The sequence below is a fragment of the Topomyia yanbarensis genome, chromosome 3 (assembly GCF_030247195.1).
Source record: "Topomyia yanbarensis strain Yona2022 chromosome 3, ASM3024719v1, whole genome shotgun sequence".
NCBI lineage: Eukaryota > Metazoa > Arthropoda > Insecta > Diptera > Culicidae > Topomyia > Topomyia yanbarensis.
This window is the reverse complement of record NC_080672.1, coordinates 150,811,627-150,835,913: the sequence shown is the minus strand read 5'-3', so window position 1 is coordinate 150,835,913 and position 24,287 is coordinate 150,811,627. Positions and strand designations below refer to the sequence as shown.

Genomic DNA, 24,287 nt, shown 5'->3' with positions numbered 1-24,287 from the left:
CAAAGGGATTAGGCATTTTTATACATAGAATGCGCGAGCAAAATTTGAAATAAATCGGTTAAGTAGTTTTTGAATGGCAGTTTACACCGCAAATCGTGTTTTTTCCAGAGATGTTCCCGAAAGCTTCGTCACCAAATCGCTTGTCGAATTTTCGGAATGAAAAAATTACAGAATGTTATTCAAATGATACATTACAATGCACAAAAGTTTCGTTTAATTCGCTTCACCCAAATTTGTAAGAAATTTGCAAAAAAGTTTATTTTTTCACGCTGAAACCACACGCCACCCTTCTGGATAGTACTACAATTCTATTGACACTTACAATCCTTCTTCGAAATTTGGTGGTTTGCATATCAAGTTCTACTGATATGACCCGATTTTTTAGCGGCCTGTAGGAAGACGTTAAAACCATGAGGTATGCATGGAGTGTTTTAAACATTAGTTGTATTGAGCGCTATGAAACTTCAAACAAAACAAAATTGTTAATTGGGCCGCTCGTCCTGCTGCTGTGGAGATTAAGTTCTTGATTTAAAATTTTCCGTTTTTTGGAATTGTCAAAATTATACGCCTAAAACTGAAACGTGTCATTGAGTCGTTATTTGATTTGAAATAATTTTCCACCATCTATCGAACCAGAGTGTATGTGCTGAATACTCTTTACATATTCAGAACACAGTTCTGAACGTGTTTCAAATAAAACAACACAGAGAACGGCAGCATAGCGAGAAATTTTGGTGATCACCAAATTTTTCTCCTTAGGGGAAAAGCATAGAGCATATACCAGTTTTTAAGTTCGAAACCAAACTGTTCGAAATAATAAATCAAAACTCTCTGCTGGGGATGTGGGTTTGCTTTGTTCTAGTCATAATTTCTGTATTAAAGACTCCGCTGCTGAATATTCTCTAAGGAATTTGATTGTTATAAAATACTAATGCTTGAAAACCTGTGATAATAATAAAAGCAATTTCGTGGTCAGATGACATTTCTTTTCGGTTAACTACTAAGAATCGCTACAGATTAGCTTTGCAACATCTTGAAAAAAAAATCTTTTATAATCCATCTGGTGGTGCGATTGTGCCTTTCTCATTTATCCAAACTGTGATACATTAGATGGTTATAGGGTAAATGAACTATAATTCGCCCCCCTAAAGCATTTGTTTGCGGAAAAACTTTGAATTTCAACAATTTTGAATTGCTCTAACTAATTTTATTTTATCATTCTCATCACGTATCATATAATATCCAATAATACTGAATAAAAGTGATTTAAAACAATAAATTAACGAAAAAATAACATAATTCTAAATCAAGACGTGTTTCAATTTTCGTCCCCCTAAATTTAATCTTCGCCACCCTCTTGCTCTATTCTTTCGCCCCCGTGCGCCCACGCACAATTTCACGACTTTTATCATGCTACAATATCACAGAATTGGTAATCGAGAAAAGATTAGACAAATCCTGATTATATTTTCAAAAACTAACTATTAAACAAATAATACGTTTACTTACAAGCTCTTGTATTTATAGTCTTGTTATGTTGTGTTGCGAAACGAGCGAGAAGCACTCCAAGTCCGTTCGTTCGCGAGCGTGTACGAATAGCATGCCTAGCGCTCTTTATCGTTCGCGCCCGGGTTAAGTAAAATCTCGAGCGGGAATGCTCGCGAGAAACCCAAGCTTTCATCTAGTATGTAGGGCATATCCAGGAAGCTTTTCTTGCAAAGTCTCGTGTGCTTTGTTATCTCGCAAGCGAGAAATGCGTTGAAGAGCACACGCGAGTGTGGATGCACGAAGAGCATGGACTACTAATGGCGTTTTCGTTTTTTCTTGGTGCTACAATGGTGTAGTGCAAAGAAAGAGATAGACTGATTACACCCAAGTTTGAATGAGTGTAGCACCGACTACACCGGTGTAGTGCACTGTCAAAAACGAATATGCCATAAGAGTGTTCTCGATATTTCGCGCGAACAAGGAAGGCGATGTACGCGCCAACGAACGAGAATAGCAACGTGCAAAAACGAACAAACCATTCGTTAACTAAATGGCACTACTAGAAAAATACTCTAAATGCTAGAAAAATCAAGACACCCCAAGGCTTCTCACTACATTTTCGTATTGGCACAGGATTAAAAATTTATTTGCTTCCGGTTTTGCAGCAGATGCAATGGATACATAAATTAATATGTCAAGCATATGTTTTAAAAATCATTTTGGAATTATCAACTGATATTCTTTATGTAAATCATGAATGAAACAGATATATTTTTTGGTAGTTGACTTGGAGCAACAATTTCAATTTCGTTCAAATATTTCGAATATGCCCAAAATGACTACAGATGCTGACTTAAATTAAAAGGATATATGTGTACATCCAAAAATCGAAACAATAACTATTCTTTTATCTTTCTTATCATTATACGCCAAAATACTCCATGTGCAATGGAATTCCCAATACACATGAGACAATTATACGTAGAGCGGCAGTATAAAGTTCTTAAGAATGTTTGCCCAAATTATTATAAATATCCAAGCAGTAGAACCAACATTATAGCGTATTCACTATTCCCTAATGAGGTCCCGGGTATATACTAGAAACTTTGCACGTGATTATCTCGAAATCATGTTTTTCCAAAAACGTCTTTGCTGTGACTACGACTGCCGAAAATGTTTTCAACCGATGTCAAATTTCTTTTTTTAATTGTTTATAATTTAACTGTCGTGTCCTTGAATGATTCCATTTTTTCGTCAAAGTTTTCATATCAATGTTATGAATTTCTTAAAAAAAATTCTCAGTGATAATAGAAAAATAGTGGATATTTTGGAAAAATCGTACCCGTTCGCAAAAATAAAAAAATTACAATGTATAGTTCAAGGACACCATGATTATTTTTGTTTTTATGTTTTCAATTGAGCTGTTATACAGCAATCGTAGTCACGGTAAATCTCTTAGAGAAAAACGCGCTTTTGTGGAAATGGTTATAACTTCGACAATTAGGGTGGATGTAAGGAAAACTTCTGCTAAAATCGATGAGTAGACCTATGGGCAATGTTAATGCATTAAACGAAAGCTTTCGATCCCTACTTCATAGGAAAAATATAAAGATGTACTAATAGTGGTGCAATCGCTAATTTCTGGTCCTATTGTTGCAAATCCCATTGATTTCTTATGGGACTTGCAACTATAGGTACACTATATCAACTATAGGTGCAGGGTAGCACCTATTTAAAATTCAAAGAACATAATTTTTTTCAACAATTTTTTGAGCAAATTTCAAGGATAACAGTTTTATTGTTGCATAATTTTAGTGCGATGAATCGATAAAAAAATATTTGTTGATGGTTGGTACCTTAGCTAGGCGTATAACCCACTACTAAAACTATTGGTACACCTCAACTATAGGAGCATCCACCCTATTAATATTTAATCATGTTCACAAGTGGGTTTTGCAAATTAGACATTGTACTACGCTAAACGTATAATAAGTATTTGATATAAATATGGCTATATACCTTCATAAAATTTCAAATTTTTTCCCTTTTGTCCTGCACCTTAATATATAAAACCCCTTAATCACAGACAGAAACTCCGTTGTATATGTTTTCAATAAGGCTTTCCAAACGAATTAATGTTTGGCTTTTTTCTCTTTAAACTATTAAAAAAATGTATGGAGAGGTTGTATTTTGATAGGTTTTGTCTTCCTTACAGAGAGAGCCTAGAAACCTGCTCGGTGCTGTTTAGAATCGCATTCGTAAAACACCAAACATTACGTTTGTAAAAGGTTTTCTAATTATTATTGATATAATTTAATTGAATTGTTAATAACATATTTTAGAAATCGAAAATAACTGCGCTGGATTCAAAGATAGATTGCAGAATCTGATTATCTTCACTGCAACTGAATAGGTAGAGAGCAGTCTTGGGGCGCTCTTATTTTTCCAGTATATAAAAAAAGGTACTTTCGTTTAGATACCAAGTAGTTTATCCGTTTTTACTTGGTTTAGAGATGTTGACCTTAGAAATAGTGAATAGCTCTGTAAATAGCGAAAAGCGAAGCGAAAACAGGTTATGGTATTTTAGAAAATTGTCTATTTTAGCCGTCTATATTACTTTCTAGAACATCAGAAATCGCTTGAAGCTCCTTAATCGAAGTTATGATAAAAAAACTGTTTTTGAGGGGCCTTTCACAAACAACGCCCTGTATCTCGAAAACCAAGAGTTTCCGAAAGAAATCTTCTTGGTAAGTTTTTGTAAAACTTAATTGAAGTGAGTATTTTTCTATCTGAATTGTTGAAGAAAATAAATTTCGTAACTCACTATTAGTCAACGATCCGATGTGATTGAAAGAAAGAGCGTTTTATTTCAAGAAATTTCCTTAAAGACATCACTTAGCTAAAATCAATAGTCTACTTTGGGACCACTGTGGAACGGGGCGAAGATAGAAACCCATACGAAGAAAAGAACGCTATATGGGATTTCGCCAGGGGCGAAGATTAGAATTGAGTTTCATCTTGCGTTAATTTTCGCCACGTTTTAAAATTGTTCAAACTTAATTGAATAAAGGTAATAATCGCGGACGTGCGTTGACATGTATTCCTGCAATGCTGAAAAACATTACTATTGAATATTCTAACGCTTACTCACAACATTTATATAACTTTCCCCGCGATAAAAAATTGTCACCATTTTAAGTTTTCAGGAAAATAAGTGCTCTACAGGTACTACTTTATTTACGATTAAAAATACGTTATGAAATATTTTTGTTTAAAATAGGGCAGTTTTCACATTTTATTCGACTTGGTTTGTTTTTCAATAATAGTCGCAAGCGGAGGTCCAGATCGTAAAGCAGATAGAATTATTTGTAATTGTTTTGCAAGGGGGGCGAAAATTAGGGAGGGGGCGAAGAATGATACTTCTACCCTATTCAATGTGATTGTGGAAATGCAAACTACATTTAAAGAGTGTCAGCGTCGACGATTTCAGATGAAACGAGAAAAATACAAGGTTTTATTATTAAATGAATCAAATGAATTTAATGAATCCAGTGAATGCAATGAATCCATTGAAAAAATGAATGAAATAAATTGCAATGAATTGCAATGAATTGCAACGAATTGCAATGAATTGCAATTCATTGGAATGAATTACAATGAATTGCAATTCATTGGAATGAATTGCAATGAATTGCAATGAATTGCAATGAATGCAATGAATTGCAATGAATTGCAATGAATTGCAATGAATTGCAATGAATTGCAATGAATTGCAATGGATTGCAATGAATTGCAATGGATTGTAATGAATTGCAATGAATTGCAATGAATTGCAATGAATTGCAATGAATTGCAATGAATTGCAATGAATTGCAATGAATTGCAATGAATTGCAATGAATTGCAATGAATTGCAATGAATTGCAATGAATTGCAATGAATTGCAATGAATTGCAATGAATTGCAATGAATTGCAATGAATTGCAATGAATTGCAATGAATTGCGATGAATTGCAATGAATTGCAATGAATTGCAATGAATTGCAATGAATTGCAATGAATTGCAATGAATTGCAATGAATTGCAATGAATGAAAATTATCTCGAAAACTCAACAAAGGGATTAGGCATTTTTATACATAGAATGCGCGAGCAAAATTTGAAATAAATCGGTTAAGTAGTTTTTGAATGGCAGTTTACACCGCAATTCGTGTTTTTTCCAGAGATGTTCCCGAAAGCTTCGTCACCAAATCGCTTGTCGAATTTTCGGAATGAAAAAATTACAGATTGTTATTCAAATGATACATTACAATGCACAAAAGTTTCGTTTAATTCGCTTCACCCAAATTTGTAAGAAATTTCCAAAAAAGTTTATTTTTTCACGCTGAAACCACACGCCACCCTTCTGGATAGTACTACAATTCTATTGACACTTACAATCCTTCTTCGAAATTTGGTGGTTTGCATATCAAGTTCTACTGATATGACCCGATTTTTTAGCGGCCTGTAGGAAGACGTTAAAACCATGAGGTATGCATGGAGTGTTTTAAACATTAGTTGTATTGAGCGCTATGAAACTTCAAACAAAACAAAATTGTTAATTGGGCCGCTCGTCCTGCTGCTGTGGAGATTAAGTTCTTGATTTAAAATTTTCCGTTTTTTGGAATTGTCAAAATTATACGCCTAAAACTGAAACGTGTCATTGAGTCGTTATTTGATTTGAAATAATTTTCCACCATCTATCGAACCAGAGTGTATGTGCTGAATACTCTTTACATATTCAGAACACAGTTCTGAACGTGTTTCAAATAAAACAACACAGAGAACGGCAGCATAGCGAGAAATTTTGGTGATCACCAATTTTTTCTCCTTAGGGGAAAAGCATAGAGCATATACCAGTTTTTAAGTTCGAAACCAAACTGTTCGAAATAATAAATCAAAACTCTCTGCTGGGGATGTGGGTTTGCTTTGTTCTAGTCATAATTTCTGTATTAAAGACTCCGCTGCTGAATATTCTCTAAGGAATTTGATTGTTATAAAATACTAATGCTTGAAAACCTGTGATAATAATAAAAGCAATTTCGTGGTCAGATGACATTTCTTTTCGGTTAACTACTAAGAATCGCTACAGATTAGCTTTGCAACATCTTGAAAAAAAAATCTTTTATAATCCATCTGGTGGTGCGATTGTGCCTTTCTCATTTATCCAAACTGTGATACATTAGATGGTTATATTCAATGTGATTGTGGAAATGCAAACTACATTTAAAGAGTGTCAGCGTCGACGATTTCAGATGAAACGAGAAAAATACAAGGTTTTATTATTAAATGAATCAAATGAATTTAATGAATCCAGTGAATGCAATGAATCCATTGAAAAAATGAATGAAATAAATTGCAATGAATTGCAATGAATTGCAATGAATTGCAATGAATTGCAATGAATTGCAATGAATTGCAATGAATTGCAATGAATTGCAATGAATTGCAATGAATTGCAATGAATTGCAATGAATTGCAATGAATTGCAATGAATTGCAATGAATTGCAATGAATTGCAATGAATTGCAATGAATTGCAATGAATTGCAATGAATTGCAATGAATTGCAATGAATTGCAATGAATTGCAATGAATTGCAATGAATTGCAATGAATTGCAATGAATTGCAATGAATTGCAATGAATTGCAATGAATTGCAATGAATTGCAATGAATTGCAATGAATTGCAATGAATTGCAATGAATTGCAATGAATTGCAATGAATTGCAATGAATTGCAATGAATTGCAATGAATTGCATTCATTGCAATTCATTGTAATTCATTACATTCATTGCATTCATTGCGATTCATTGCAATTCATTGCAATTCATTGCAATTCATTGCATTCATTGCAATTCATTGGAATCCATTCCATTCATTGCAATTCGTTGCAATTCATTGCAATTCATTTCATTCATTTTTTCAATGGATTCATTGCATTCACTGGATTCATTAAATTCATTTGATTCATTTAATAATTTGATTCATTTGATTCATTCGATTCTTTCGATTCATTTGATTACATCACTGGATTCATTAAATTCATTTGATAATTTGATTCATTCGATTCTTTCGTTTCATTTGATATATTTGATTCATTTGATGCATACTATGCATTTGATTCATTTTGTTTATTTCTTCAGTTTTATTTATTTCATGTTCAGTCATTCCTTGTATTTATTTCATTCAATATGTTAGTTTGAGTCAATTTAATTCATTCCATCTATTTTATACTTATTTTCAAATATTATCCAATTTTTTATTGAATGAGCTAGTCTTGGTTTATGTATTTTTTTATGTTGATTTATTCTAATCATTTTACTCATTTTATGAATTTAAAAACATTTTATTTCATTTTTTGCTTTACTTGTTTATTTTGTTCGTTTGATCGATTTTTTATAACTTATTCAGTTTATTCGAGGTTTAGTTCGTGCAGGACTAGAAATTGTTTTCATTACACTTCTAGTTGCGTCCGTACTTCGCATGAGTTCTGCAAACTAATGATCCAACAATGATATGTGTAAGAAATGTCTCATCTTACTGCTGGGTGGATTATATCGCAACTTTCTTTTCTTAATGCGTTTATTTTTATCAAAATTTCAAAATGTTAATCAGGTTTTCAAGCGAATTTTCAAAGCTATTATGCATTTCTATGCATTTTTTATGCGGTACGTTTCCCTCGTTCAAAAAAAAACTTAACATGAGTTCGTTTTTATTTTATTAGTCTTGTTAAATAGATGAAACAATTGCTAATCACGAAAGTGAAAATATCCAAATTTTTTAATAGGGAAGACGTGTCCTTATTTCTCATTAGTCAGGATGTCACACTATTTTGTTGATAACTCGGCTAACAGTCACTGGATCCCACTTAAATAGGTTTTAACGTCTTTGCTTCTGTCCTAAAAAGTAATGTAATGAAAAATCTAGCCTGGAAAATAAAAAAAAAACACGCGTTTGAGCGAAGTGAAAAGTCGAGTACAACGCACCCCCCTAATGCATTGATCAGATATAGCAGACATTTCTCTAACTAATGTGTTCAGATGGGAGGGATGAATAGAGGTGCTAGGAAAGATTGGGGCACTGATGCCCTATATGCTTGATTCGTATTTATATGATTTGGCATTAGATTCCGAGGCTGCGCCCGCAAGCAGCGGTGTTGGCATTTGATTCCTACATAGGATTGTATCCTTATCTCAAGAATCACCTGGCAATCGTTATGGTCTGTAACGCTATATTTATTTTATTCTACTGAAGAAAAATCACCCCCTCGACAATTCGATTATGCCACGTTTCTGCGAATTCTTCAGATGCTCAGAAAGCTCAACCGAGTAACGATAACTCCACGTAATGCATTTTTCATGTTTTCACAAGATGCATTGCTGAACAGTTACTGAATGGGCAAATAACTTTTGCCTGTCCCATGCCATAATTTCCAATTGCATGTCTGCAGATAGATCTCAGCGCAATACACTAGAGAACTTTTCCACTTTACAAGACCGTTCGCTCCTGCCGAGACAGTTCTGATGGTATAGATACTTTGTGAACTGCCTATAGTAATCACATAAATTTCCTATCATCCTGTCGGCTATGAACTTCCTCATTCCAAGTCAAAGTACAGTGCAAAGACGAAGCGCCGGATACGTTTATTGGTAATAGTGCGAATTTGAGAAAGATGTGTTTATTAATCATTCTCCGAACCTAACAACTGTTCTTGTCTCTTTTATACTGGGAATCACTTTCAGCTTTATCATAACAAGCCCTTTATCGCCAAATTATGTTGTCTTTGGTATTTTTACGACAGTAAAAAAAACTTGTAACGAAGTGGAACGAGTAGGATTCGCAACCATGGAACTATGCGGTCGTGTACCTAAAGGGTTGATTAAAAATGTAGCGAGAGATGGTCTGAATTAATTCTGCCTCAAAACCGGGCATACTGTAACCACATCAGTGCATGAATCCCCTCCGGCATTTGCGAGCCGCAGATAGCAAATGCAGTCTTGTTGACAATTATGTCCACTATTATTATGTAGAGGCACCATCAGGCAACCCCTTGTTCTACGTTGGGGCTTCTATCCTCTACTAGATAGGATCATCGTTGCTTGTAGGCCAACCCCTGCTCTTCAGCATAGAATTGCTGCTGTTGTTACTTCTGCAATCAGGAGACGATGGCGGACAGGCGGATTTAAATTTAATAGACTTGTTGTTTCACATCTCCATCGGCTGCACGGTTTATTGCAAATGCTAAAACTTGTTCCCCGATATTTTTGCTTGAGGTGTTATTTTGCTTGTATGTTGTAGACGCGTTGGTAGGCTGTGGTACATATATACGTTTGGTTTTGCAGTAGTAGCCTACAGGGCATAGACGATATAGTACACTTAATAAAATTGAAATGTAATTGAATTTTACCGAGACTCATCCTCAGATGTGTCTTGCGAACCTGTCGAATTGTTTCGTTCGGAATTCTGCGAATTGTTTCGTTCGGAATTCTCGTCCCGGAGATAATGATGAATGAGTTCTATACAAATCAGCGCCACGAAAAAAATAATTCAAATAAGCCGAATGAGTGTTTAAATTCTTGGAAAGGCAAAAGACCATTGAAAGAGTCCCTGGAGTTTGGGAGACTTTTTTTCCCGGATGTGAATATTTCATTGAAAATTCAGATACAAATAGATAAAACACGCATGTCTTTTTCAAAATTTTCATCCATATTACCCAGTGAAGTCAAATATTTTTCTGAGATAGCCAAGGATTTCCTTAATTATAGTATATATAGTATTTTCTTTTTTCACGAAATATGTAATAACGAGTATATTCCGCGACTATCTACACGATTACGCCATGCACTTCAAATTAGATTGGGCCTTAAGTAATATTTCAGATTGGTAGAACAAGTAGATAGAACTTAGAAATGGATAGAGAAATAGATCAAGTGGGTGTGTGTCGTGTCAATTGTCACGATCACAAAGAGAGAAAGGGAGGGAGGGAACTTGTGAGCAATAGTAGCTGATGGTTAGTGCCGTGACATTATTTTCGTATATTATGCGATATTTCCATTCCATACAACCTGGTAATTATTGTGCCATGATCAGTGTAAAGTAAATCATGCAAAACAAGTCAAATTTTCACTATTTATTTGCAATTTAAAAATGCAGTTGCTCTCGGTGATTGCACGAGTATAATGTAAATATAAATGTGAAACCTATTATCTCACTACTAGGTGGATTACTTGGTGATCCATTCATGTACCATCCCAAATTTTCCTCACGGCTGATGATGCTTAATACAAGAGGTAAATACATCAACTCTAGAAAAATGTTCACTTTGAAGTGATATTCAAAAAGACAGTTACTCTCGGCGATGCCACAAGTATAATATAAATATGAAAAAGGTACTTATTACTCATAAAAAGTCGGAGTTTTTCGTGAAAAATATTATGGAATAACTTAAACTCACTCAAATCAACAAACTGAATGAAATAAATATGAAAGAATGACTGAACATAATATGAATAATATGAATCAAATGAATTAAACAAATCAAATGAATCCAACGAATCAAATGAATGAAATGAATCAAATAAATCAAATGAATCAAATTAATCCAATGGGTACAATGAATCGTATGAATAAATGGTTAAAATAAATAATATGCATAAAATGATTAAAATGAATAAATTAGTACAAACAAATCAAGTAAACAAAACGAGGAGAATTGATAAAATGAATAAAGAAAGAAGACAATAAGCAGAACAAAATGAATTAAATGATTCAAATAAAAAATTTAACGACGCCGAAAATTTATAAATCAAAAGAAAAAATAAATTTTGTCAAATTAATAATTAGGATGAAATGAATAAAGTAAATGACTGAAAAAGTAGTTAGATTATAAAAATGAAAAAAACTGAATAAAATGTATGAACTGGAAAAAATATTAAAATGCATAAAATAAAAACAGTGAATAAAATACGATAAATGAATTTCATATCATTCATGCAAGAAAAGTATAAACTGATCATAGTTAGTCCAAAGAATGAAACGAATGAAACATATAAAATAATTTCAAATGAACAAAGTAAATAAAAAGAAAGCTGAAAGAAATAAATATTTAAAATGCAATGTTCATATATTTAAAATTAAGCAAATATTCTAAATGAATAAATAAACAAGAAGCTGAAAAAATGAGTAGAGGATCCCGCGGCTTTTCGGACCTACATAAGAAAACCTCCCTTTCAGATAGTTTATGTAGAAATGCCAAAGTTTATGGACTTTGTATTGTAACATGACATTAGACTGAAGTGTAAATTATTGTTAAACTCCTGTTTTGTTACAGTGAAAATTATTGATTTTTTATAGTAACATAGCATTAGACTGAAGTGTAAATTATTGTTAAACTACTGTTTTGTTACAGTGAAAATAATTGTTTATTAGTCAGTCAATTATTAGGGCCGTGCTTTAACTTTCATGCATTTCACTTCAAAAACTTAATGTGAGTATCAAAGTTACCCCGGAATACGAAAACGGACTTCAACTTGAAATTATTTTTGATAAAATAGCTGTAAGCGGAAGATATTAGATGAAACCATCCAATCTTGTTCTCCATGCATCATCAGTACATGGTTTAAAAATATTAAGCTTGAAAAAAATGTGTTGCGTCTAAAAATATGTAATGATTATTTCGAAAAGTGACCAATGTTACCCCGGTTTACGGTACTATCGAAACGTACATTTCCTTGGTCTCGTTCTGTTCGTTTGGATTTGGTAACATTGTCTTGAGCATGTCCCCAAATTTATTAGGATTTTATTAATTTTCACAGGACTTCTTCAAAGTTCTAGACACAGCACTCACATTACATGTTTGGGAGATTGTTCATCAAAAGCCGTTTTATCATCGCTCTAGAAATTAACCTTCAAAATTGTCTAAAATCTGTCTCGAAATTTTACAATTTTTCTTAATGTTTGTACGAATTCTTAATAGTTTGTGGAACATGTCATACCCAAAACTTGAAGAGGGTTTTTGACATTCGTCACTTTTATAATTTTGTAGGTTTTTTTAAACACTTCGTTTAAGTTAATTGTGAGTTTCATGAAATGCACTTGGCATTTTTTTAAGCTTGATAGAATTTTATAAAATTTGCTGATACCCCAAAATGTTTAAAAAATTTCCCCTAAATCCTTAGAATATTCTTGAAAGTCCGCGAACTTTCCAGAGATTCTGTTGATTTTACTTAATATCGTAGGATTTTCTTGAAGATAGTACAGCTTGACTGAACCACCAATAGCCGTTAACAAATTCTACTGAAACTGTAACAATATTCCTAAATGTTCAGTTCGCAGAATTTTCCGAAGTTCGTAAAATATGGGTGAAAATCGTGAACACTCTGCTTTCTATAGAAATTGTTAGTATAGAAATCTCAAAAGTCTGAAGTATTTCTTAAATTCCATATGTCCTTCGAATATCATCCTTGAAGTTCACTCTGAAGTTTAATAAACTAACCTGAGTGTCGTACAAATTATCTGAAGTTTTAAGAATCTCCTTGTAAGTTAGCAATCTCCCGAAACATAAAAGATTTTCCAGAAACTTGGAGAGCGTCCCTAAAGCTTGCAGATTTTTTTATACTTGTTAGGTTTCAATGATGAATTTATAACTTACTTAAAGTTTGAAAAACTTTACTGAACAAAGAACTACTGTGAGTAGCAAACAACTTCTCTAAACTATGCAGAAACTCATAGAATTTTCATAAAATTTGTCCTATTTTGATGAAGTTTATTAAATCAAACGAAAGAATGATTGATGGCAGGTGTACGTACTATTGAGGCAAAATGTACGTACTATCGGAGGTACGTACTATCGGGGTATATCTTGTGTAGCTTTCAAATAATTTACAATATCGCCTTGATGTCAAAGGGAAAGTTACAGGAAAAATCATGGGACTTTTGAAACATCTATGAAACTTATGAAAAGGTCGTACTAAAACAAAATAGTTGTGCTGTGGAAACAAAATTTAAAATATTTCGAGAACATTTCAGAAAATTTTTGTTATGAGAATTTCGATTTGAAATCACATTGAATATATAAATAAATCTTAACATAACACAAAAGACCCATTGTTGCCTTGTCTTTGAAATGGCAAAGCAAAATTACTTTCGGTTTGAGCTCTTTACAACAGACGCCCCCTTAAAAAATGTATAAAGTTGTAGTTAAAAACTTTTTTACGGATAAGTTCTCCATCATGTAATCAAATTCAAAATATTTCTTTTCTCTTTAGGTTTTTGTTGATTAAATATGAAACATTGAAGAGTTTGCAATTTAAATTTTTAACATGAATCCTGGATTTTGTGAAAAATGACATAACATTTTTTTCAGTGTATATATTTTTTGTGAAGAAGTATTTATTCCCTGTAACTCGTTCGCAAGTAGTTTTGATATATAAAATAGAGTAATAAAACTTTTCAAAAATACTACTTGTAGAAACATTCAGGCCCTTTAAAAATTGGTCTTAGGTCAAAATAATCTTATTGACTGTGAAAAATGTTTAGTCTTCCTTACCGGTGAAGCGTGTAAGGTTTCATCGAAATCTAAGATGGTCGATTACCATTTTGAATATTTTCGGACAGATCTTCGTGGGATTCCTCAAATCATACTTATGCTAAAGCTGGTTTCGATTTTTATTTCGACGTTAGAACCTAAGACTACATATAAACTCTTAGAAGACTCTACAATCCAGTCGGTGATCTATTCCTCTAATTAAGGAGCAACGTCACTTTTCAACTCTGTTAACGTTTTGAAAAGATTCGAGAAATACAAATCGGAAGCGAACGTAAAATGCGGTAATTGAAAACAAGCTCACCAATCAACAAATTTATTGGAGGTTTATTGGCACATAATTTACTTCATGCATCCCTACTTATAATGACACTTTGTATTTGAACGATAATGTGGAGTTCATTGTGGACGTAAATAAGCCATATCAATGTCATGAGTTCAATCTTTGATCACTACATTCCTTCATTCTTTTCAACAATACAAATAATTGATAACTAGTTGTTCCTTCTAGTTGCTGTTTCCACCTCCGATTATACTGCTGGTGAATTTAAAATAAGAATAATCTAGTCGTTTTACTAACCGAGTATCCCAATTATGAAAACCGAAATTTATCTCCAACTCGTAAAACTTTTCCTACATTACTTCTCTCCTAAAACGCATTACTGTCATGCGGCAGGAAGGGTTATTTGCAACTTGCCGTGATAGCACTGTCATCGTTCGCTGGAAAGGGCCAGAACACTGCCACGACAACCAACCGAGTTACACCACTCACAAACAGTTGGGATCAGTCGAAAGATAAAGTTCTTACCCGGAGGTATCGGTCTATCTGTCGGTAGCGATGTCATCATCTCTAAAACTTGCTGGGAAAATAAAGCTGCACTCATCGTAACGGACAATCCGCTGGCGGGAGCTACCCTGCGCACATTAACCTTTTCCCATTGCAAAACGCTATTATGTTTTTGCTTTCAAGCCCAGGAAAGTTGTATCCCCCAGAGGAATATGTGTATAGAAATGGGCAAACAGTTTCCCTGTTTCTCTTTTTTGTGTCGCCGCGTTGTTCCGGACGGTCTTGTGCTAACGGCGTTCCAAAGAGGTACCCCCGTGGCCCGCAGAGATAGCACTGAATGTGGAATATTTCATAACATTTTTGTGGCTCGATGTACATAAAGATAACTTTGTTTTTAATATTTCGAAGAAGTGCTTCATCAGAACGCCAAGAAAAAGTTTAACGCCATTGTGGGAGAAACAACTTTGTACTTAGATTTGTCTTAAAAATAGCGTTATAAAAAATTTGTGATTACGATGCAGTCAGTCGGTCAAATTATTGTTTAAGAATTTTTAAGTAAAACGTATTTCAAAAGTAGTCTATATATCAACCCAACGGTTACAGCAACTATAGTGCGGTAGTACTACAGAAAGTACCTCTGTTGGAGTTGTTGGTTTTACATTCCGACCAATAATGACTTTTGCCTGCGAGCAGGGTGGTCATGAATTCAGTATTTCTTTGCAGAAGAAGAGGGGTTAATGATAAAGAGTTATGAAATAATGCAACTCCTATTCAACTGCAGATTAAGTGGAGATTTTTATTGTTTGCTTGTTGAGTAACTTGAGAACTAGCAAGGGAGATTTACTTTTACTTTCAGACTAAGTATTTACACTTTTATCTTCTTGGTACATTGGCAGGTAGTGGAAATATGGTTAAACCGATACCTTAAGCTCAGCATAAAACCAATAAAATTTTATTTTCAATGAAGAAAGCTTGTTTAAAAAGTTCTTAACAAGGACTAACTTTGTCAGCATCTCAAAAAAAAAAAAGTTTTTTTAAAGAAAAATTATTGGTTGCAATAGCTTGTAAAAAGTCGACATTTCTGTGTAATTTCTTTTCAGTCCACTTTCGGGGTTGCCAAAAAGCAAATCTGTATTTTTGTCCTAAAAATTTTTTCATCTATATTTCTTTTTCGAAAAATCTGTGTCAATATTTATATCGAATCAATTGAGTCGTTTAACCTTTTGCTATCGAAGATTCTAACTCCTGTGGTTTAAGTTAGTCAAACAGGGACCTGTTCACATTTTTGTAAAAAGCCAATACAAACCGTTTGGATACTTTACATTAAAAAAGTTGAACTTTATTGTCGTGCTCAATGGAATAATATTTTACAGCAAGGCGTTTGCTGGGTGCAAACCTGAGTATATTGCAAACCTTAACCTTTCAGAGCGAGCAACTAATCTCAAAACGTGAAGTTAATTGAAATATAGAGGGCTAGGCTAAACGAGAGAAAGAGGAAGTATCACTGAAGCTGAAAAAATATTTCTAAAAATAGTTCTTGTAACACCATTTCTCAAAAATCTGTATATCGCAAATATCTTTATATCTGTACATACAGATTTTTGGTCTGAAAATTGTCAAAAAATCTTTATAAATACAGATTATTCTGTATTCTCGGTAACCATGGTTTCGTTACGTAATAAGGGCAAGAGAGTTCTAAAACGTAGTATTGATCCTCAAAAAGCAAGGGGCTTTAGGGGCCCGGCTAGTTACAGTTCTCCAGTTTCAATGAACTTGTAATTTGAAATACAAATGATCAAGCGTTTTCGGGCTTTTGATTCTTTCACTGAGGTCTTAGAAGTGATGCTTCTTGAAATCACAATTTTAGCTTGCCTTTTTGAGGGTTAAGGGGGAGGGGGGGGGGGGGTGGTTAAGAGTTTCAGCGTGAAATAAAACACGTGAAAAATAGTAATTTTTATTTAAAATGTGTAAAAAACGCCCTTCATTGAAAATTTATCTCAAAAACTCAAAGTAGGGGTTAGGTATTTTTTACATAGAATGTGTATGCAAAGTTTGAAAGAAATCGGTTTTTTTAAATAGGGGACATGAAGTGTAAATTTTGCTATAAATATTTTGTTAAAATAGCTTTTTTTGTTCAAAATATGGGCTTTCAAAATCTAAAAAAATATCGAATTGATTTTTTAATAATTTTTATTTCTCGAAAACTACTCTAGATAATTGAATGCTCCCTATATAAAAATATTTTTCATGAAATCGACAATTTTATCGAAAATTTCGAGGCCCACTTGACTTGACTCATGTAGTTACATGTAATTAAAAAAATATCTTTTGTCTGCCGTAATGAGTGATATTGGTTTTCCAAAAAATCCCATTTTTAGCAAAAAGAGCTTATAACTTATGAACGATAATAGTTTGATATGTGGTGCAATGAAACACATTATTCGCCTTAAAATAATCTTCAAGTTGTATGAAGACTACTTCAGTTTTATATCAATACCGCAAAAGTTATTTGAATAAAACAGTTTTTCTAAGAAATACTAAGAAACACCCTAACTTTTGTTGTCATATTTGTTGTAAAATGAAAAGTGAATAAGTAAAAATAAACATGCATAAATAGCCAGGGTGTCTTTTTTAACAACTTTATGCAAAAAAAAATCAGCATCTCTGAAACTTCAGGATATGAAAGAATGGGCTTTCCCCTTTCATTTGAAACCAACATCAAAATAATCCGACGGGGGGTCTAGAGTAACTTTTTTTTATGTTTTTACGTGAAAACATAGATTTTACAATGGAATTAGTTCATATTTCCGCCCCTAGATGGTGCATTAGACATTCGAACAACACTAAAAGTGAGAATCTGATAGATAATTTAATTGTCTAGAACTTTGTTAAAAACTGAAAACCGATTTTAAGTTTTTTTTAAATTCGTTTATTTGACACGGCTCATAGCGGTAGCTTAACGGAGCCGTGGATCTTTTATACGTTTACGTTTACAATGGATCTCGTGCGTGCAACTTTTTATTGCGAGCGGAGACCTTTTTTCGCGAGGTCTGTTGGCAAACAGCGTCAGGAGGGTCATTTAATTCTCTCCTGTTTTTCACGTCCCGATCGAAGCTGGCTTGGTGTCCGGGATCAGATGTTCTCCCTTGCTTCTTGCACTTATTGTTGATCAGTGTAAATCCGTCGTCATTGTTACTGCATTCGTTGCCGATGTTGCTTACAGTTGCTTTTGGGGTGCTGGATGATTCTTTTGCGGTTGTCATTATGATCTGAACAGCTGCCACGAACTTGGCCACCGTTTGTGGTTCAGACATTGGTATTGAAAACTCTGTTTTAGGTTGGTTTGCCGTAGATGAGTTGGCAATCGGTTGAGATGCATTGTCCTCTGCATCTTCCGCGCAAGGTTGTCCATGATGAGCTGTCTGATTACAATACTTGCATGTAGGAGTTTGCCCGTCACGGGTGCATAGCGTAGTTTGCATAATTGTAGTTCCGTGAGTTTTGAGTTTTATTGCCAAGTAGGAGGGTATAGGCCTTTCAACCCGTATCCTCACAAACAAAAACACCGTTAGGAGTACCCGGGAAGAAGTTTCTCCAAATATCAGGTGTAACGGATTCTACTTCTCCGTATTGCGACATGCATTTTGCAATTGGCTCAGGATGGGTACGAGGTGATAGGTCATATGGTCGGTGTTAAGTCAGACCGGACTAAGTCGCAAAACATCAAAAAATGAGTTAATGATAACACTGGATAAAGATTTTCTTCATTTACATTCCACTTTTACCGGATTTGAAATATGAAACAACAAAACAAGAATTATGGCAAAAATTATTTTCCAATTATAATGTAAAGGATGCTGCGATTCAAATTTTAAACGCGTTTTTCTCGAAATCAATGCACTGTCGCTTAGTCCGGTCTAACCTAACACCGACCATATAACCTTACATCTATATAATCATTCTCAATGTATACGGGAATCTTAATTCCAACGTTGTCACTTTCAACCACGTGCTTTAAGTTGTTCTTCAAAACGAAACGCTCGGCTTGTGCTAACGTGTAGAATGATATTAACACTACATTGCGAAGATGATGATATTGAAGGTACAAGACTTCCGCAAGCCTAAGTTGCATTTTTACCTTCAGAAGGTATTCCACTTCACTAAAACTCGGTCGTTTTAAACAAAGTTTAAAGTCAACGACCGCAGCGTTGGGTCGGAGTAGAGCTTTTTCGTCAACTTTACTCATGATGACATTAATCCGATATTTTCTTTGTTCTCGAGACAATGCACACTAGATCGAGAGTCCTGTTGTTCACTTGGCTCGATTGTACGTCTGACTGCGGCAGAAGTAGAAAGTAGACTGATTTGAAAAGTTGTTTAATATTTTAACAAAGTCTAAGTCTAAGTTAGTTTCACAGAAGCCCTAGTGGTTTGTAAGTCAATTCACACGCACTTTTTTATTTGCCAAATAGTTGCGTTTAGTTTTTTTTATTCATTTCGTTTATTTGATAGGCACAAATGCGTTAGCTTGGCGGTGCAAAATTCTTTTGTTTTTACATTTTGGATATTTTAAAACTAGGAGGTTACAATGTTGAAATATTTTTTTTTATGAAAGAGAAAAATTTTACAGCTATCTTAAGACTAGAAATAAGATTCTATATACAAGAGAGGGGGCAAAAAAAATTTTTTTTATGAAAATTTTTAAAACAAGGAATCCCATAGTAATAGTTTTTAGGAAATATTTACAGTTATCTTAAAACTAACAATATAGTTTGGTACACAAAAGGGGGAACATATATTTATGAAAAATTTCACCGGTGTTTTAAAACTAGGGATACAATTCTATTTACAAGATGGGGGACAATAGTTTTAACAAAGAGGTAAAATTACAAATATCTTAAAACTAGGAATACGGAATACAAATTTGATTTTTTATCGGAGACTTATGCTTGGTCAAGATATTCAGAGGGGGGATTATTTCCAAAATCGGTGTAGAAGCAGTTGTATCAAGGACAGGGGAGAGAATGCGTAGATGGTGACCGGGAGAGAAGAGCAAAACTTCCAACTTTCGGGCAAACTGGAGATCAGCGAAACAACATAGTTGTGTTTAGTTGAACAGTGCATTTAGCAGAATTTGAGAGTTTGGAAAGTCTCATCTTTTAGCTGAAAATTATAATTCTAGATTCCACCTGATATAGGGCACCATTAATATTTTTGGGATGAGAAGTCTTCCATAAGTGTTAACCAAACTAGTATGATATTAATATTCTTTTCCAAGATGGCGAGTGATTCCTCTCGCAGAAACAGCTTTTTCATTGATGTATGCCTTCTTTTTCATTTTGACGTAGGACTACGTCTTTGTTTTCGATATAGGGGTGTACGTTGCAAATTCTGCAAAAATGGTATGTAACGAAAAGTGGTACAATTTTAAACGCATATAATTCAGCCACCTCACGATAAATTTTCAAATTTTTTGCGCATATCGCCCCGAAATACTTCTAAGAATAGATTCCAATAGGTAACCCAAAGATTTTTGATATCATGGCATTAAAAATTTAAATAATGAACAACCTAGTCGCACATTTACACATTTACACATCGCATATTTCGCACATTTACACACAGAAGATAGCGCTTCCCTAGTCCAGCACGACAGATTTGTGTACCTAGCGCGCTACGCTTCTATGAATGACGTCATCATCGATTATTTAAACGGACGGATTTCGCCAGAGCAGAATGCGAGCTCCATTTGCAAACACGGTTAACATAGTGTGGTAATAGTTTTCTCCTTCGGTCTACCCATCATCATTGGCGTTCATTCATTTTGTGCGCTTGAATTTAGTGTTTGAGGCGAATGTGTAGGTAGATAGATCTAATTTGTTACTAAATTGCACAACGAAAGTTTATTATTTACGTTCGATCAATTCATTGATTCATTTCCCCATCACGTGATTCATTTCCACTCAGCCTATAGTATTTTGATTCTACTAATAGGTACATTACACTGCCCAGGAAAATAATGAATTTTTGAAAACGCCATCGGCCCACCCCTGATTCGATTCCTAGTCCCATCAGGAGTACTTGCACTAAATTTGCATAGTTTGTGGGAATCGATTACAGATACACAACCATGCACTGCTAGGCCCCATGCAAAACTGACTCAGACATCACTTCTTTAAAAGTTTAATAACTTCTTTTAATAAAGCCGGTTTGACTAGCAATCCTTGGCAAAGTTGTTGACAATTAAATTATCTTTCTTATTTTCACTTACAGTGATAATACGATACATGCACTGCCACCTAGCGGCTAAAATGCGAGTTAGTGGGTTTTCTCCATGTAAATTGTCGAAAAATCCCATACAAACTTCAGGCACGTTGGTCCGGTAACTAGACTTGTCCGATTTGCTTCAAATTTAGTGCAAGTTCTCCTGGTGGGACTAGGAATCGAATCAGGGGTGGGCCGATAGGGGTCATTTTTTTCCTGTCACTCTAAGGTACATACTACAAAGCCTATTTAAGAATGAATACACTGCCACTTGAAAAACCGTTGCAAAAACGCATCTTGTCCATATATAAAATTGTTTTCGATTCTTGTATATTTATAGTTTCGTTTTATGATTAAGACTACTGCATTCACTATATTTGTTTGCGTACTTTAGGAAAGTTACAATAATGGCAAAATATAACTAGAATGCTTGGCCTATACATGAAATGTGATTATATTGTCTAAAATTTGATTTTTCTGTTTGATTCATTATTTTTCACTGGTCCGGGTTTTTTACCACACACAATCGAAAAGTTTTTACAAGCTAATCTTATGCTATAAAGATCCAGATATTAGTTCGGTCACAGTTTTCTGTCTTCTTTCTTCAGATCTTCTTAAATAAGTTTAATCGGATTCGATCACCTACTACAAATGAAATGACCTGATAACCAAGAAGTTTTGGTTCAATATGTAATATTCGATGTTGATTGGTTGTGATTAAACCATACGTAAGAAATATGTTTGATTTATTATTACTATAAATATACTAAGGTAATAAATATTTTACACTAAGAAGTATAGTCCTACGTCTACAGCTCATGCAACCCCATAGGGCTGCCCCTTGTAGTTTTTTGTTCTCGGAGATGACTGATAATTATTCTTGCTTGGAGTCCTACTCTGTTAGCATATTCGTATAAATTTCACTTGTCCTGAACTTCAACCTTTATATTTGAACTATCTCAATGAAACTTTTAACACAATTGCAATATTTCGCGGATTTCATTGCAACGCTTGATTAAAAACGCTGATTATCCGTTTTCAAAATTAACTCAATGTGACAAATAGTGAACAAAAAATTTTGAGTTTTTGGATCAAGATAATTTTGTTTTAGAATAAATTCGAGAACATGTATATAAAGTTTTTCATGTACTGAAATTATATTTTGTTTTCAAAAGTAATACATGTCGCATAATCTAGGATCAATTTAGCAACGATTTCTCGCATAGTTGATAGGAAATGGCCGTAAAATCCATCTGCCACAATATACTTTGCGGAGAAAATTTGAAAAAATCGTTTCACGCTAACCACTAATTCGGACAGTTACTGCTGTGGTTTGCGTTCAATTAGAAACGATGTGTCACAACATTTCGTCTTGAACGGAATTATAATAGCTGACTTAAACGATCTTTCTAAAACATAAATGTAAGCAAACCAAGCAATACCTTCCGATGAATGGTAGTTCCTTCGAACTTATCGGGAAAGATTATAAACTTGAACCAAAAGCACAAATAGTTTTCTGTCTCTGTAAAACATCCTAATTTTCAGAAGGTCAATAAGAATTGTCAACGAAGAAGTTGTAATGAATCCCGTCAAATATTTTCATGCCACTAAACCCAATTATTTGTTTGGAAATGAAATAAGTGCGAGAAAATATATTTCAAAACCACTAGGCCTCGTGTGAAACTATCTTAGATATAACATCGATAAAATTTCAAACAACTTTGCCGGGTGATTTCAGATCAATTTTTAGTTGTCAACAAACTTGTAGACAATTCAATTTTCTATAAAATGCTCACCTTTAGTGTTGTTCGAATGTCTAAAGCAACATCTAGGGACAGACATATGAACTAACTCGAGTAGTAAAACCTATACTGTTACGAAAAAAATTTCAAAAAAGAAGTTGCTCTGGACCCCCCGACGGATTATTTTGATCTTAGTTTCAAATGAAAGAAGAAAGCCATTCTTTCATATTCCGAAGTTTAAGAGATGCTGAATTTTTTTGCATAAAGTTGTTCTAATGAATACACCGTGAGCAGCTGTCAAGCTGGCAGGCAGCTCAAATATCTAAAATAACCTTACTGATGGATAAGTATGTCTGTTTGACAAGTTTGACCTGTTATCGCGCTGATTTCTTCGAATAAATTTGTCACATAAAGCAACAAGCACTACAAAATGTGCAAGAATAAAATCGATATTCTATTATATAAAATAGCCTTAAACTTCATAGACTTATAATTTAACATGTTTCATAAGCGCTTCGCTCGTTCAAGTTAATCCTTTTTAATGTGTGGTAAGATATTTTTGGCGATACAGAAAGTGTTAGTGTTCAATTAATTTCCATAGAATAATGCAACATTTTAATTTTATCGCAAAATATTCAAAATTGGGTGTATTCCTGCAATGAAATTTTGTCCAAATATTGTTCAATTTTGGCATTAATCATGCATGGCCACAAGAAATTATCTAAAAATGTTTCTTTTTTACCGAATTCACGTTAATGTCCCGCCCCTTAAATGCCGTCGATGTCATAAACACCGATGATTTGTTGTTATGTTCATTAACCTGTTTCACCCGGAGTAGTTAGTCAACAAAGCATTCGGTACTTTCCGCAAGTGATAGGTATCAAGGTTTAATAAATATTGCAATATAGCACCCCACTGCCGAGTCGCGTGACTGCGGTGGGCTCATCTATGACTCGCGATGATCCGAAACCGGCGCAGTTCCTCTCAAGGATCGACCTCCACCAACAACCCGTTGCGGCAAATATATACAATAAAGTGACGTAGGTATTCAGGTGCTTTTCGCTGAGTTTTTGTGGTGTGATTTATATTTATATCTTGAAATGTTAACTTGTTTTCAAGCAAGTTTATCATTTTCTTCTCTCCATACTAGTTTTACCGGGGCTGTGAGATCTCTTGCAGCAAGAGAGCCAATTTGAGAGAGTGCTTCGTCAAACGGGGGACAGGTTTCGTTAGTTTCGCTCTTGCTGCAAAGTTTCAAGGACTTCAACAATCCGTCTAAATCAGGTAAATGCACTTCTGGCGCCACTGCTTAGTTTGTGAGGCCAGATGAGCAACAATTGAAGAATACAGATTTGATATCAGATATAATATTTTGAGCAAGAACCAGGCCAAAAGTTCACTGCTGCTATATGTAAATTAATA

At 34.1% G+C, this 24,287-nt stretch overlaps 1 protein-coding gene across 2 annotated transcripts in view; it reads right to left on the bottom strand.

Moving 5' to 3' along the window:
* LOC131693109 (mucin-3A-like) overlaps nucleotides 1–24,287 on the bottom strand; it is a 273,267-nt gene that overhangs the window by 118,170 nt on the left and 130,810 nt on the right. The gene's annotated exons all lie outside the window — the stretch shown is intronic.